General features: G+C 49.3%; 1 long non-coding RNA gene across 6 annotated transcripts; it reads right to left on the bottom strand.

Annotated features, from left to right (window-relative positions):
• Window positions 1-11,898: 11,898 nt before the first annotated feature.
• On the bottom strand, window positions 11,899-15,141 carry LOC129620707 (uncharacterized). Of its 6 annotated transcripts, none has more exons than XR_008698689.1 (3): window positions 14,961-15,141; window positions 14,313-14,397; window positions 11,899-12,135 (listed from the first exon to the last, which is right to left on the bottom strand). It is a non-coding gene; the product is annotated as an uncharacterized LOC129620707 (long non-coding RNA). The 6 variants fall into 6 exon arrangements; XR_008698686.1 differs by lacking the exon at window positions 14,961-15,141 and adding an exon at window positions 14,728-14,890; XR_008698688.1 differs by lacking the exon at window positions 14,961-15,141 and adding an exon at window positions 14,593-14,729.
• Between the last annotated feature and the right edge of the window lie 614 nt (window positions 15,142-15,755).

Raw genomic sequence — 15,755 nt, 5'->3', positions numbered from 1 at the left:
AGCTTAAGATATTCTAACAATGCAGAGCTTCTCAGAGAGTTAAAATAGTTAAAATAGAACTAGTAGAGGATTTCTTTGTTGAGCTAATGCTTGCTGCCAAGTTTCCATATCCCTTACCTACTGTGTCCCTGGGAGTGTATTGATTAATACAGTTGGTGTATAGAAATGTAAGTAGTAGCTTTAATGTTTGCAACCTTGGACCCCTGAGTTAATTCTTTGCTTGTTATAGCCCACCACACTTTTGCCCTATATGAATGCAACTTTATCTAACGCTTTTGGAGGGTGGCGCCTGACTTTAGAATAATCACCTTTAGAGAAAAATAAGTTTTCTGAGGAAAGGGTCATAAAATGTTAACAGGCTTCATGGCCAGAAGATGATGTAAATCACCTAAAACTTTTGCATATGATAAGTTTGCAGGAAGAAAGCCTGTCTTCGATAAGGATCAGGGACTGCTGTCCTTGCATGACTCTACCCCTTCCCCCATTATCCTCTATGCACAACTTAAGGTATAAAAAATATATGCTTTGGAAAATAAAGTGTGGGCCTTGCTCACCGAAGCTTGGTCTCCCCATGTCGTTCTTTCTCTTTCCTTTTCCTATTCAGGCTGATCTCCCTAGAGGGCAGGGGCTCTCTGCGTTCACTTTCCTGCCTGGGCTTCTAAGACCCACTGGAGAAGGTGCCTAAGGTGGGGTACCTTCCGTGATTCGAGAGGGCACCTGCGGCCTACGTGAACAGAGCAAGTCCCGTGCTGGGGCTTTATTGGCTTTCTGCGTAAACCAAAGAATATCAGCCTCTTTTCTCTCCTCTATTTTCTTAACTGCAAAATTCTTTCCCTGTCTCTTTCTCCTTTTATCTATCATTTCGCCAACGCCGTCCTCCCGAGGGAATCCCTGAATCCAGCCAGGCTGGACCCCGGTACTTAAGGTCATCAAATAGTAGTATTGGGGGAAATTTCGAGTGTATGCTATAGATCCAAGTGTGGGTTTAGAACATAACACTACACCCAGCTAATTTGTAGACTGCCTTGCTGTTTGAGCTGGCTTGGTTATTTCAGACGCCTGCACAGTTGATCAGTCAGACCATCGTCATAGCAGTATTTTCAGCATATCCCGGAACCTTAGAATCTAGGAACCTTGGCGCCCATCCCGTGCAGTTTCCTGCTGGAAGCCGCGCTCCGTCCCAGTGACCTCGCTGCTGCCCGCTGGCGCAGCCCCTTCCTGAAACGGTTTGGGGCAGGAGGGCTGTGCTGCCTCCTCGCTGCTTCCATGTGCCCCTTTTGTTCAAGAATTCCCTAAAACTTTGGAACTAGTCGTGTGTTCCAGTACAATGCAAGCATTTACAATCTTGTATTGAACACCGTCCCTATTTAAAGGGCCCGGGTTGGCATCATTTTCTGGGTTTTCTTTCATTTTTGTTTTCACCGTGGTTTTCCCCATTGTTTTCGACCTGGTTTCATCGTTGATTGGGTGGTTTTCTCCATTTTCTTAATAATTTGACCATATATTCTTCCCCTTTTATTTGTATCTTCTTCCACTTGGCGTTTATGGTGAGCAAGGAGGGAAGGGATGTCTGGTTTTTGAATGGGCTAAACCCCTGACTTCTGTCCTTGGCTTCCTGCGGCAGTTGAGTTGATAAGCACCTCTTATTTTAAAAGGTCCTTCAAAACTAGAAGCCGTGCCTTTGAGGGCAGTGCCTGGGAAGCAGCGTCAGGCACTCTGGGGAAGGGGAGCTGAGCGGACCTCAGAGTAGAGTGTCCCAGCGCCCTGCAGCCAAGGCTCCTTCTCCGGAGCACGCTTCCAAAGACAGAGACACGTGGCAGAGGCGAGGCATTCCAGTGTAGCACCAGCTGCCAGGTAGGGCAGCCTGAGATGGTGTGTCCATCTTGCTTTCACAGGTCAGGCTTAGGACATACCTAGTTTTGATATTTAAATCCTCCCGTTTGTCCCATCTTTGGGAAATGACAGTACCTTTGTTTTGCACTCTGGCGCAAATGTGCATCAGTAAAGTAAATCACTTTAGTCGTATCTTTTCATTTGGTTTCACTTCTGCTCCTCTCTCTCCTTTCACACTCTCCTTCTCGCTCTCCCCGCGGGATCCCTCTGCTTTCTCCCACCTTTCTGAAGGAAGCTGTTCTTGTTCTTACTGGCCTCCAGGTCACCAGCTCAGCAGCCTCGGGCTCCAGACCCTCTACAGAGCTTATCAGTGGGTAGCCACCAAGTTAACTCTTTGAGACACTTTTAAACAACTATTTGCCATCCAATCACATCAGCTATGCAGCCGTCTAAGGTGGCCCTTCAGGCGGAAGAATCGCCAGCCAGAGTGGGTGTGCTTCTAAAATAAAAGACCTGTAGTTAATGACCTCCTTCAAAAAAACTTCTCTTTTCAGACATATGGGGGCATGTTCATCCCTGGTCAAAACTTTGGTTGCCACTTCGAAAGGGTCGCTTCTGAGGGTGCCGTTGCAGCCTTTTGTTGCTGGCTCTGTGACTGCCTGATAAGCAGCGGCTGAGTCACCCTCCCCTGAACGCGGAGGAGCAGCTGTTCCACTCAGACCCCAGGCAGCCCGCAGCCTCTCCAGCTGGGACCAGCGACTCATGTATCATCAAAGAGGGGAGCTGCTCTATTTGCAGATGTCTGCTTGTGTTTTTCTTTGCTTGATCTTTGTCATGGTCTGCTTGCCTTAATGAGGTTCTTTACCTGCATATCTGTCTCTTTTTCTCTCTCTCTCACCTTTATCCCAATTTTCCAATATTAAAAATTCCTGTTTTATGCTAGAAAGAAGCAAAAAGTCCTTTTATGTGAAATCTATAAATAGGGTTTGCTTTGGGATTAGATAATTTCTTCTTTGGGTTGTAAACCTCAATTTGGATGGCAATTATAACGGGTTTTTAACCTCTTTGAAAAAGCCCTTCCAGGGCAAACCTTTGACATAGTTACTTAACTGGCATGCAATTACAATTTTATTTGCATGATTTTTTTCCTAGGACTCTAGAAGAACTTAAGACATTCTGACAATGCAAGAAATAAAATTATCCTCACATCAAGGATCAGCGTTTCTCTTATATGTGCCTTTGTGCCATTTTTAATTTTTTTATTAGTATTAATCTAGTATTAGTCCTCCCCAAAGGGAGTGGTTGGCTGTCTCCCACAGTAAGTGTGTAGCAGCTTTTCTATAGCTGTTTTCCTGAATCCCATATAATACTTCATGGTAGGATTTTTTTAATTGATTAATTCTAGCTGGGCTAGAATCTTCAAGTATTAATTTAGAAGAACTAAGCATTACACGTTTCTTTTGTTGCTATGAATATTCATAGTTATTTGAATGTTATTTGAATGCTTTATAACAGTGATAACTGGTATTGCTATTGATTAAAGGTAAAATATAAGGAGTTAAGAATTTGTATACTAAGAGCTATTGACGGAGAATTTTCAGAACCCCATACTGCTTGTGTAAGAGGCGTGTGCTTTTTTAACCCCCTCGTCTCTCAGCTCATCTCCCCTTTGTTCAGGCAGATCTGAATGAGTTGTCGCTGGAAGACACACAGGAATCAAAAAGTGAGCCCAGCGTGGAAATACGGCATCGTCTTGCCTTGGGAGTTTGGCCTCAAGGTTTTTATATGTGGGTTTTGTTTTTAACAAAGCAGTAAGGCTTACTTTCTGTCAACTTGTGTGTGTGTAAAGATTATTTGTTCAACTTTAAGAAAAAAGTAAACCTGTGAGCGTGTGGACACAGGATTCCGGATTTGGGTGTGTGGGGTGGCTTGCGGCAGACCGCGTGGTCCATATACAGCGTGCTGGTTCGAGAACTGGGGCTATTAAAGCAACCCCGCCGGAGCTGGCAGGAGTCCACGTCTCAGGGGAGCGACTCGGGTGGACTTGCTGTGCTCAGAGGGTGTGCGGCACCCGCTGTCCTCCTGCACTTGGCCGCGCCGCTTGGCGCCCCTTGACAGCGGGGGAAGCTTCCGAGGCACGCAGTTCTCTAAAGGTCTGGTCCGGCAGTCATGATCCAAAGACTCCAGGAGAGACCAGCCCCTGATAGATCTCGGGGAGAGAACGCCTGGGGCTTCGCTACCACGGCCCTTGGCGGCGGGTTCCCTGCCTCCCTGGCCGCCTCCCGCCCAACCTTCTGCGACTCTCCCCTGCCCCCTCGGCCCCTGACCCCTCCCTTTTATCCTCTGAAACGCACCCGCCTGCCACCCCTCAAGGCCAGCTCCACACAGTCTTCCAAAGAAATATCAGTAGTTCCTTAACTAGACTCTCTTGGAGGCAGCAGCATATGATGGAATGAGTGTAAGTTCAGCTGCTGTGTTGGCTAGTGTTGCTGCATAACAAATAACCCCAAAACCCAGTGGCCTAAAAACAACCACTGTTTATCATTTCCCAGTCCCTATGGGTCAGAAATTCAGGAGTAGCTTACTGGGTGGTTCTGATAGACCAGAGCCCCTCCTTCAGGCGGGAGGATGGTGTCTGGGCTGCTGTCCTCTGATTGTTAATTAAACCAGGGCTGGCTGATCTTTCCCAGGACGGCTCACTTGGGCTCTCATCAGGGCCTCTTGAGTGTCCCTATGCTATGCCAACTGGGTCCCCCTCAGCTCAGTACCTATGAGAGAGCAAGGAGGGAGTCATGGTTCCTTTGGGGTCTTGGTGTCGAATGTCAGACATCACATTCTCTAGAAGCTGGCAGCCAAGTACAGCCACTCTTAAGGGCAGGAGAATTAGACTCCCCTTTTGAAGGGAAGTACTAAAGAATTTGTGGACATATTTTAAAATCTCCCCTCTTTCACTAAGTGATGTTGGATGAGTTACCTCCTGAAGCCTTAGTTTCTTCGTCTTTAAAATGAGAACAAAACCGTCTCCTCAAAGGGTCACATACAGATTCAAACCATGCCTGAGGCCCTGCAGGTGGCCCGTGAGTGGCAGTCACTGTTCCCCGGGCTCGGGGAGAAGGCCAGGGCCAGTCTCTGCTGAGGGTCCAGGTAGGATGGGCCCCCGCCGTGGTGCTAAGTGAGTGCTCGGGAAAGGCGCTCCCTGGGAGTCCCACAGCGCAAGGGGCTGCCCCCGCTGGTCAGCGCAGGAGCCACGCTGGGCCCAGGGTTCCAGAGCGGCTTCTGAGTGGGGCCCATTTCATCCTCCTCCCACTGCTCATCCTGCAATAGGACCCTGGCCACGTCCAGTCTCAGAATGGGGCTTCCCTGGTGGCTCAGACGGTAAAGAATCCGCCTGCAACGCCGGAGACCTGGGTTTGATCCCTGCTTTTGGAAGATCCCCTGGAGAGGGGAACAGCTACCCACCCAGTATTCTGATCAAGAGAATCCCATGGACAGAGGAGCCTGGCGGGCTATAGTCCCTGGGGTCACAGAGTCAGACACTACTGAGCGACTTTCACTTTCAGAATATGGTGCCTTATGCGGCAAAAGGAAGCTTCCTGGTCTTGAAATGGAGAGCAACCTGGATGGTCCAGGTGGGCCTATGTCACCACAAGGGTCCCCATGGGAGAGGCAGGAGCTCAGAGAGCAGAGAAGACCCTATGCTGCTGGCGCTGAAGATGGAGAAAGGGCCCACAGGCCTAAGGACATGGGTGGCCCCCAGAAGGACAAGGAAATGGATTCTCCCCAGAGCCTCCAAGAAGAGCCAGCTCTGATGACGCTGACTTAGACCAGCGAGACTGACTTTGGACTTCAGGACTCCCGCTCAGCAGGATGAGACCCCCTCCAGCACGCGGGGGCCAAGAGCACAGGGCCCCCTCTCTCCCGGCTCCAGGGGCTGTCTTCCCAGGAGAAGCAGGGAGGCAGCCTTTCTCCACCCGCGCCAGCTCCCTGTTGCCGAGGCCACGTTCTGGGCACGTGCAGATGTGAGCTGGGGCCTGGTCCTCCTTCCGCCCCGTTTGGGGGGCGCTCCGCCGCGGTCCTGGGGCACGAGAGCTTCAGGCCTGGTCTTGCTGGACGCCTGTGGCCGAGTTCCCTGCTGCAGAGGCTCGGAAGCCCGCGCCCCGCACCCCCACCCCACTCAGCCCCGGAGCCGCACCTCGCTCTGAAGGAGGCCCGCCTCGGTCCCCGACCCCAGACAGAACTAGGTTCTAGCTCGCCTGGGAGCAGGGGTTTAGGGCTGTAAGGGGCTGAGAGAAAAGGGTACGGGGCTTCTTTTTGAGGCGACGAGAATGTTCTGTAATTGTCTGTGCTGACAGTGTCCATGCCTGCGTTTTTGCTGAAAGCCCGGGTTGTACGCCTTCAGTGGGTGAATTGTATGATCTGTGATTGTATCTCAATAAATCCGTTTTTAAAAAGAACCAACGAAAAGTAAACTTGCGTCACTTTGAGCCGCCGTGTCCGTGCCGGCTGCCGCAGCAGCAGCAGGACTGAATGGCTCCTCCAGCCGCGCGGTCTCGGCCGTGACCTCTCTGCTCCGTCTCCCTCCTGAGGGCATGCTCTCCCAGCGTCTGCCTCTGGCTCCTGGGTGACGCACAGCCTCTTGGAGGGGTGTCTTTTTCCTTAGCTTGGGTGAGACAAGCTTTCCTTTACACCAAATGAACCCAGTACACAGGAAACTCCTTTAAAAACCACGGACAAGGCAGGGCAGCACCCGCAGAGGGGACGAAGCGCTCCCCTTCCCACCAGCCTCCCGGAAGGGCTCAGCCTGGGACAAGCCCTGGAGGCTTTTCTCAGGACCTTCTGCTCTTGAGCTCAGCCAGCTAAAACCAAAATTTACAAGTGAAATCAAGGTGTCCTCAGCTTAGAAGCCTGGGTTCTTATTAGGCCCAAGAGTAAAGCTTCATTTGTTTACAGCTGACTTTTGGATTCCCTGCAGCTGGGCTGTGTCCAGTATAGTATTTGTTTATAATTTGCATCAAGTTGAAAACTGTAGGAACTTTTTCCTAAGGTTTTGTTTTAAACTGGTTGCAGAAAAAATAAAAAAGAGCGTAGAGAAGGAACGTTCTTATCAGTGTTCCTGACTCGGGGGCGCCGCTCTTTCTGTACCTTAATCCTTTTTTATTTCTTGGAAATAAACTGCAGCCCACCCTCCTGCTCTGAGCCCTGTTCTCCATTCCTATCTCCTTCTGCTCTCTTTATCTGGGCACTGAAACCCCCCTCACCAAATGGAAGCAGTTTCCTTTCATCACAAAGAATTACTAGGGAGCAGAGAGCGGTGAAGGCTTCCACTGCGGGAGGGGTATTAAAAAGAGCTGTATATTATACAGGATAATATAAACAGGATTCTGTGTGTCAGAAAGATCTCCTGGACAAGGAAATGGTAACCCACTCCAGTATTCTTGCCGGGAAAATTTCATAGACAGAGGAGCCTGGCGGTTACAATCCATGGGGGTGCAAAGAGCCAGACACGGCTGAGCATACGCGCACACACGTGAACAGGATTGCGTGGTGAGGGCTGGTCTCAGCACACTTCCCTCGTTGACCAGTTCTCAAATCCAGCCACACTTTCAAAACTAGATTGCGCTTCACATTCTGTGTGTATGAGTGTGTGTGTGCACGCACGCGTGTGTGAGTGCGTGCATGTGTGTGTATGCGTGCATGTGTGTGTGTCTGTGTGTGCGCGTGTGTCTGTGTGTGTCTGTGTGTGTGCGTGCGTGTCTGTGTGTGCGTGTGTGTCTCTGTGTGTCTGTGTGTATGTGAGTGTGTGCGTGCATGTGTGTGTGTCTGTGTGTGTGTGTGTTTCTTTGGTCAGCTCTGCTTTGTGTGCTCAATCTGAGGAAGACAAGGTTCTGAAATGTCAGAGCCAGCCTCGGGGTTAATAACTAACCTAGGCATGTGATTGGCTGTTTATAAGACAAAGAAGAAGTAATCCCCAGGTGAGTGATGCCAAAGGCTGGGGACTAAGCTGCCAGGAAGCGCTGTGGGGCGGAGGGGAGCCCTGAGGCCACCCAACGGCCCAGACGGCGGCTCAGGCTGGCTGCCGTCCTTGTCTGCGTGATCACCTCCCAGGAGGTTTGACTGCAGACAATCCTGAGCCAAAGCAGGGGCCAAGTCAAGTTTATTATTATTATTATTTTTTTTTTTTGTGAAAGGGAAGTTTACTAACAAAAGATTAAAGGTGAAATGCCAGGTGGATAATAATGTATGTAAGGCATCCATGGGCTTCCCAGGTGGAATTTGCCTACTGTTACAGGAGATGCAAGAGACGCAGGTTCGATCCCTGGGTCAGGAAGATCCCCTGGAGAAGGACATGGCAACCCACTCCAGTATTCTTGCCTGGAAAATCCCACGGACACAGGAGCCTGGCGGGCTACAGTCCATGGGGTCACAAAGAGTTGGAAATGACTTATTGACTGAGCACACAGCACAAAAGCATCCATGGATGTTTCTAGTAAATGTGTTTATTCCATCAGACTTTCATCTCACGGGTGATACAGCAAACGCAGCAGCGCTTCCCCAAGGTTGTACCTTGTGGTGCTTGGAGGCTGCAGCTCGCGCTGCTGTGGAACCCACAGGAAACCCCTATGAGGGCCTCCCCTGGGTCCCTCCGCTGAACAGTGTGGTCTGACCACAAGTGGCTAAAAGACAAGCAAATAAATGGACGGACCAGCCTGGCGGGAAAACAGTCAGCCTGTGGTGGACGGTCTGGGGACGATCTGTGCCCCAAATCCCACCCTCTTAGCATGTTTGCTGTGGCCCCTCAGCACTGCCCGTGTTCCGACCGCTGCAAGGCCCACGCTGTCCAGGCCTCAGCTTCCTCTCCTGCAAATGAGTGTAACGCTAAGGTTATCCTTTCATCACAGAAGACTGGGGACAGTTCTTTATGCTGTAAAGCCTATTCACAATATCTGATGCAGTTGAGGTGCTCAAAATTTATGGCAGTTCTTAATAGGCGCTGACCACTGAAGGAGAGGCTGGGTCAACAGTATACCACGCTCTTGAAGGGGAGTCTAGAGGGAGAAGAGCCAGCTTGACCTGAAGTCTGGGCAGGTGGCGCGGACGGAGGTCTGGGCAAAGAGGAAGCTTGTGGGCCTGGGCGACATGTCACCATTCGGGCCTGACAACAGCCCCCACCTCGAGGCATAGTTATAATTAGGGTGAAAAGGGGGCTTGGTGGGCTGAAGTCAGGATCCCAAGGCCACACAGGCCTCCCCGTGTCGATCTTGCAACCGGGGCCCCATTTTGGATGCAGAAAGATGCAATGATGGAGATCATGATTGTTAGCAGCCTCCTAGGCCCAGAGCAGCTCTGCGGTGTCCTACCAGATCCAATTCAGAAGCTGTGTTTCACTGTGACCCCACAAACTGCTGTTGACCTCAGCTAGGGAGCAAATGGCAAAGCTCTGCTTTAGCGTTTGGGGCTCTTTAAGCAGGAGGCTGCAGTGGTGTTTCTGATGTTTTCTTTTTGGAGTTTAGTCGCAGCACACAGGTGCTCACTGTGGCATTCCCTGTGCCTTTTTACATATCAGAAATATTCCTTAATGACTTTTTAAAGAACATCATAGACCCAGTCCCACCAGCAAAGTACAGTCCATTCTTATTTAAAGATATATTTGTACTGCAGAGTTGCTTGCATCTTGCTTTGTTTCTTTGCTTTCAATTTTTATTGCAGTATACTTGATTTACAATGTCATGTTAGTTTCTGCTGTACAGCAAAGTGAACCAGTTACACATACATCTACGAATACAGGTGAACACACACACGCACAAACTCTGATGTTTCCATAAATATATACACACATATCTACCTATTTCTCTATCATCTATTAAAAGCCGTGTGTGTGTGTGTGTGTGTGTGTGTGTGAGTTACTCAGTCGTGCCTGACTCTTTGCAACCCCATGGACTGTAGCCCACCAGACTCCTCTGTCCAAGGAATTATCCAGGCAGGAATACTGCAGTAGGGTGCCACTTCCTTCTCCAAGGGATCTTCCCGACCCAGGGATTGAACCCGGGCCTCCTGCATTGCAGGCAGATTCTTTACTGTCTAAGCCACTAGGGAAAGCCAGATACACATAAATCCACTATTTTTTAGATTCTTTTCCCATATAGGTCATTACAGAGTATTGAGTTCCCTGTTTAAGTCACTCAGTCGTGTCCGACCCTTTGCGACCCCATGACTATACAGTCCAGGGAACTCTCCAGGTCAGAATACTGGAGTGGGTAGCCATTCCCTTCTCCAGTGATCGAACCAAGGTCTCCCGCATTGCAGGCGGATTCTTTATCAGCTGAGCCACAAGGGAAGCCCCTGTGCTATACAGTAGGTCCTTATTAGTTATTATATGTATATAGTAGTATGTATATGTATATAGTGGTATGCTTAGGTATATAGCGGTATGCGTAGGTATATAGCGGTATGCGTAGGTATATAGCGTTATCTATAGGTATATGGCAGTATGCGTAGGTATATAGTGGTATGTATAGGTATATAGCAGTATATATAGGTATATAGTGGTATGCGTAGGTATACAGTGGTATGCGTGGGTATATAGTGGTATATATAGTATATAGCAGTATATATAGGTATATAGCAGTATGCGTAGGTATCTAGGGGTATGTGTAGGTATATAGCAGTATTTGTATTTATACAGCAGTATGCATGGGTATATAGCGGTATGTGTGGTATACAGCGGTATGCGTGGGTATATATAGGTATATAGCAGTATGCATATGTCAGTCCCAGTCTCCCAATTTATCCCTCCCATGAGTTCAATCCGGATGTCATAACCAGGCAGAGAGGGACAGAGCTGCCGTGAGAGGAGCGCCAGGACAGCAGACTGGCACGCCCACGCTTCCTTAGAACTAGATTCAAAACGTTCCCTGAACAACTGGAAAGGCAGACAGTCTGCCCTGAGCATGACGGAGGTGAGTGGAGGCCCCCAGGATGGCGTTGTTACCCCAGACCCCAACGGGGAGTGAGCAGCGGGCACCGAGTTCGTTGAGGAGCTGTGTGTGCCCTCGAGGGCCAGCAGGCCTCTGGGGGTCGGGGGCCTGCAGCCGTGACCTGTGGCCTGACTCCATCCCCAGGCCCCTCTGAGCGGGGAGTCCCACCGTGGCGGCGGCCCTGCTAACATGCGGGGAGGAGGGGAGAGCAGATCTTTGCGAAGCACCTTCTTTGTACTGAGGGAAAGTGGCGAGGAGTGAGGCTCTCAAGCTGGCTTTGTCTTCTGAAGCTCCTTCTTACTCCCCGCACCTTCGCCCCACCCCACCCCCGGTTGGGTGACTGTCTGTGGCGGTGCAGAATGACCGTCAAGACGAGGAATCCAACAATGAGGGTTTTATTCTGAGAAGAGATTGAAAAAAGGCCCCATAGGCACCAGATATTAATTTCCATCCTTTAGAAAGAAAGGAATGCAAGCTACGGCCAAGTCCTGTTGATTCACCAGTCTACTGACGCTCAAACCCATGGGTCTTCGCCTTCCCAACTTGAAAGAACATGACTCACTGCCTCAAAGGTCTCATCCCATCTCCCAGCCATTTGTGCGCTGCACTTCGGGAGCAGTGATCACGTAGCTGCTGTAATTAGGAGTGCATGCAGGCTCCCTGAGGAGCCCTCTCCCAGGAGACCCAGCATCACAGGAGCGAGCTGATCCACTCAACGTGGGCCATGTGTGAGCTAGCAAGTTTTCCTAGTTTCTCTGTGAAATCAAGGCCACTGCTTGAACTTATAAACACGGTCTGCCTCTTATGTGTGAAACAGCTAAAGATCAAACTCAGACTATTGTCAGGAGCATGAAAGGATAATTGGCAAACTCCTGAGTCATCGTGCAGTTTATAGCTTTCTTTTCAAAGGCATTTTAAAAAAACCACACACTTCAAACAAACGAACAATACCCTATTCCCTGATGACTGTCCTTTGATAAATGAATGTTTCCTGACGTTTTAGGCTGGGGTCTGAGCTTCTCTGTGATGTCACGGAGGCAGCCAGCCCCTCCACGTGGAACCTACCAGATGGCAGGGGAGGCTCCCAGTCTCAATGCAGCTGAGTTTCTGGACACTGTGCAGCTGGCTGCTGAGCAGAAAGGGGGGTCTGGACCCTTCCACTCTGAGGTACTTTGGGGTCAGGAAATATTTACAAGGAAACAGGCTCAGAAAGATCAACTGACTTGCGTAGTCTGGTAGAAAGATGCTCAGGGCCAGGGCTGCCCTGGACATCATCTTGGTTTGTTGTTGTTGTTGTTGATGTTCGGCTTTTTGTTTAGAAATTTTCCTAAGAGAGAGAAACAGACAGACCTCATTCCCAGCCTTATATACAGACATCCCAAATGAATATGCCACAGAGGGGAGCATGGGTGACTTAGAGCTCAGCTTCTGGATGAAGGGTGGCCTGGGGCTGATTCCGTCTGTTAACAGGCCCCAGTGGCGCATCCTTTGGCTCCGTGAAGCTGGTCCATGCTGACCGCGGCACCCACCCTTGTCAGGAGGGGGCTTTGCAGCTTTCCTGCATTGCGACAGGCGGACAGAAGCCTGGACAAAAGTGGTACTTCTGCCTCCCGGCCGGCCCAGAAACAACCCTGTGTGCTCTGGGGTCCTGGGTCTCCGACCACAGAAGGCCAGATGAAGGCACCTCCAGGAGCCCAGGAAGCTTGGGACGCAGAGCAGGCTTCACGCTCCCCTGCTTGTAAGGGAACGAGGGAGCCTGAGCTGCAGTCTCTGTGCAAGGAGCACCGATATGTTTGTGGAAGGGGCAGCCGGGCCCACAGGTTCTCCGGGTGGTGTCGGCTCCTGGGTGAGGGCCTGGGCTCCAGCTGGGTTCATAGTCAGCTGCGTGTAATCAGTGAAATGAGACCATTGCCTCACACGGCATACGAAAATGAACACAAAGTGGTTTAAAGGCCTAAATTGAGACATGACACCAAATAACTCCTAGAAGAGAGCATAGGTGAAAAAACATGATGTGACAGAAATTCTGGCAATATTTTCTTAGATCAGTCTCCCAAAGCAAAAATAAAACAAATGGGACTTCATCAAACGTACAAGCTTTTGCACAGCAAAGGAAACCATTGGGAAAAACAGAAAACTGAAAAAAGGCAACCACAGGATGTGAGAAAATGCCTGCAAATGATGTGACTGACAAGGACTTACTCTCCAAACAGCTCAGGCAATGCTACAGAAAATAAAAATTTTTTTAAATGGGCAGATTTTAATAGCCATTTCTTGAAAGAAGATATACAGATGACCAGTAGACACAGGAGAAGATGGTCAGCATCACTAATTATTAGAGAAATGCAAATCAAAAATACAATGAGGTACCATCTCATACCAGTCAGAATGGCCATCATTAAAAAGTCTACAAATAACAAGTGCTGGAGAAGGTGTGGAAAAAAGGGACCCCTCTTACACTGTTGGTGGGAATGTAAGTTGGTGCATCTACTGTGTAAACCAGTATGGAGGTTCCTCAGAAAACTCGACGTGGAATTACCATATGATCCAGCACCCCAACTCCTGGGCATATATCAGGACAAAATTATAATTCAAAAAGATCCATGCACCCCTATGTTCTTCAGAGCACTATTCACAGTAGCTTAGATTCCTGGAATCGTCTAATGGAAATAACCTAAATGTTTATTGACAGATGAATGGATAAAAAAGATGTGGCACATATATAAAATGGAATACTACTCAGCCATAAAAAGGAATAAAATAATGCCATTTGCAGCAACATGGATGGAGCTAGAGATTATCATCCTAAGTGAAGTAAGTCAGAGAGACAAATACTGCATGACATCACTTATATGTGGAATCTGAAATACGACACAAAGGAACCTGTTTATGAAACAGAAACGGAATCAGGGACGTAGTGAAGAGACTGGCGGTTGCCAAGGGTAAGGGGGGTGGGAGAGGGTTGGGTTAGTTGTTTGGGATGAGCAGGCGCAAACTGGTGTATCCTGCTTGGATGGATGAGCAGCGAGGTCCTCCTGTGAGCACAGGAAACTGCTCAGTAGCCTGTGATAAACCGTCATGGAAAAGAATGTGAAAAGGGACATCTGCATGTATAACTGAATCACATTCTTTACAGCAGTAAGTAACACAACACTGTGATTCAACTATATATCGATCAAAAATAAATTCAAAAAGAATAAGCACAATAAAAAAGATATATGTATGTACAATGGAATATTACCCAGCATAAAAGAGAATAAAATATCATTTACAACAACATGGATGAACCTAAGAATATTATGCTGAGTGAAATAAATCGGACAAAGAGAAATACTATATGATATCACTTACACGTAGAATCTAAAAAATAATACAAATGAATCTATATACAAAACAGAAAGAGACTCGCAAAGACAGAAAACAAAATTATGGTTGTTGAAAGGGAAAGGGAGGTGGGGAGAGACAAATTAGGAGTATGGGATTAACAGATACAAGCCACCATACCTAAAATAGATAAGCAGACAGGATTTACTGCATACCACAGGGAATTATATCTAGTGTCTTGTAATAACCCATAATGGAATACAATCTGCAAAGAAAAAAAAACCCTGGAATCATTATGCTGTACCCCTGAAACGAACGTGATAGAAAGAAAGAAAGGAAACCCATCCACAGTTAAATGACACGTCAGGTGCAGGGCTAAACTTTTGGGCTCTTGGGGCTGGAAGCAGGGGCGCCCTGAGGCTCCCGAGAAGCTGCCCATGCAGAGCTCTGAAAGCCTCACCTCCCCTCCGGACCCGCCCTCCGCTTCCACAAAGGAAAAGCCCAGCATTCTTAAGCGAAAAGCTCAGAAAGCAGCACAGGAAAGAAGCCAGACTCGCAGGAAACCCTCCAGGCCGTTGCTCTGATCCCTGCTAACCCTGTGCGGGGCTCTTTCCTCCGCGCGGAGACCCGGCCTGAAGGCCCACGTGCGCGGGCCCCCTTCCTGCCCCAGTGCCCTTCTTCCACCTGGGCACCTGCCCCTCGTCTAGCGCCACCAGGACCCGCCGTCCTTTGGGAAGCTTCACCCCTCAGGCCTGATCTTTGTTAGAAGCCACAGAGCCCAACCCTGGCTTATTTAGGCAGAAATGGAATTAATCTCAGGTGGCTCACAATCTCTGGGAAGATGCAGACCAGGCTGGGAAGCGGGGCCCTAGCGGCAGAGGCTGGCAGTCCTCCCCAGGACCCATTTGGCAAGGAGGAGGCGTGGCTGCGCCGCCGGGTGTGGGCGCCAGGTGCCCCGGGACCCGCCCCGCAACCGCTGCCGGAGCAACCGCGCGGAGTCAGGACGCCCCTGAGCTCCGCGGGGCGTCGGCCGGCAGAGCTGGGTGACCCCCTTCACTGCAGTCGCGGGGGAGTCTGGCACCGTGAGAGCCTGGCCATCTTCAGCCTCGCCGGTCGGAGGACAGTTCCACCTCATGGTGGGCGGGGGTCCCCCAATACAGGAAGGCACAGAAAGGTCCAGGTGGCCAAAAGGCACGCAGAGTAGCAGTTCTGCCTCCCAGGAGCAAGGGCAGCTAGTAATTCTCTTCTTTTTGCTCCCTGCCTTCTCTGACCAGCACGATCTCTGAGTTTGATAACAGTTACTCAGGCAAAGTACTGATGAGAACTGTTTTCTTATGATGAGAACTTTTAAGATTTACTCTCATAGCCACTTGGAAATACACAAACAATATTAACCATAGTCACCGTATCATACATTACATCCCATGGCTTACTTATCTAACTGGAAATTTACCTCAAACCCCTTCCCGGTGTCACCCAATCCCCAGCCCTGCAATCACCCATCTGTTTGTGAGCTTTGTTTTGTTTTAGAGTCCATGTAGTAGTGAGATCATCATATGGTATTTATCTTTCTATGTCTGACATTTCAATTAGCATAATGCCCTTGAGGTACATCCATGTTGT

This window comes from Bubalus kerabau, chromosome 10, assembly GCF_029407905.1.
Source record: "Bubalus kerabau isolate K-KA32 ecotype Philippines breed swamp buffalo chromosome 10, PCC_UOA_SB_1v2, whole genome shotgun sequence".
NCBI lineage: Eukaryota > Metazoa > Chordata > Mammalia > Artiodactyla > Bovidae > Bubalus > Bubalus kerabau.
Note: the sequence above shows the minus strand (reverse complement) of the source record. Positions and strands in the feature narration are given on the sequence as shown.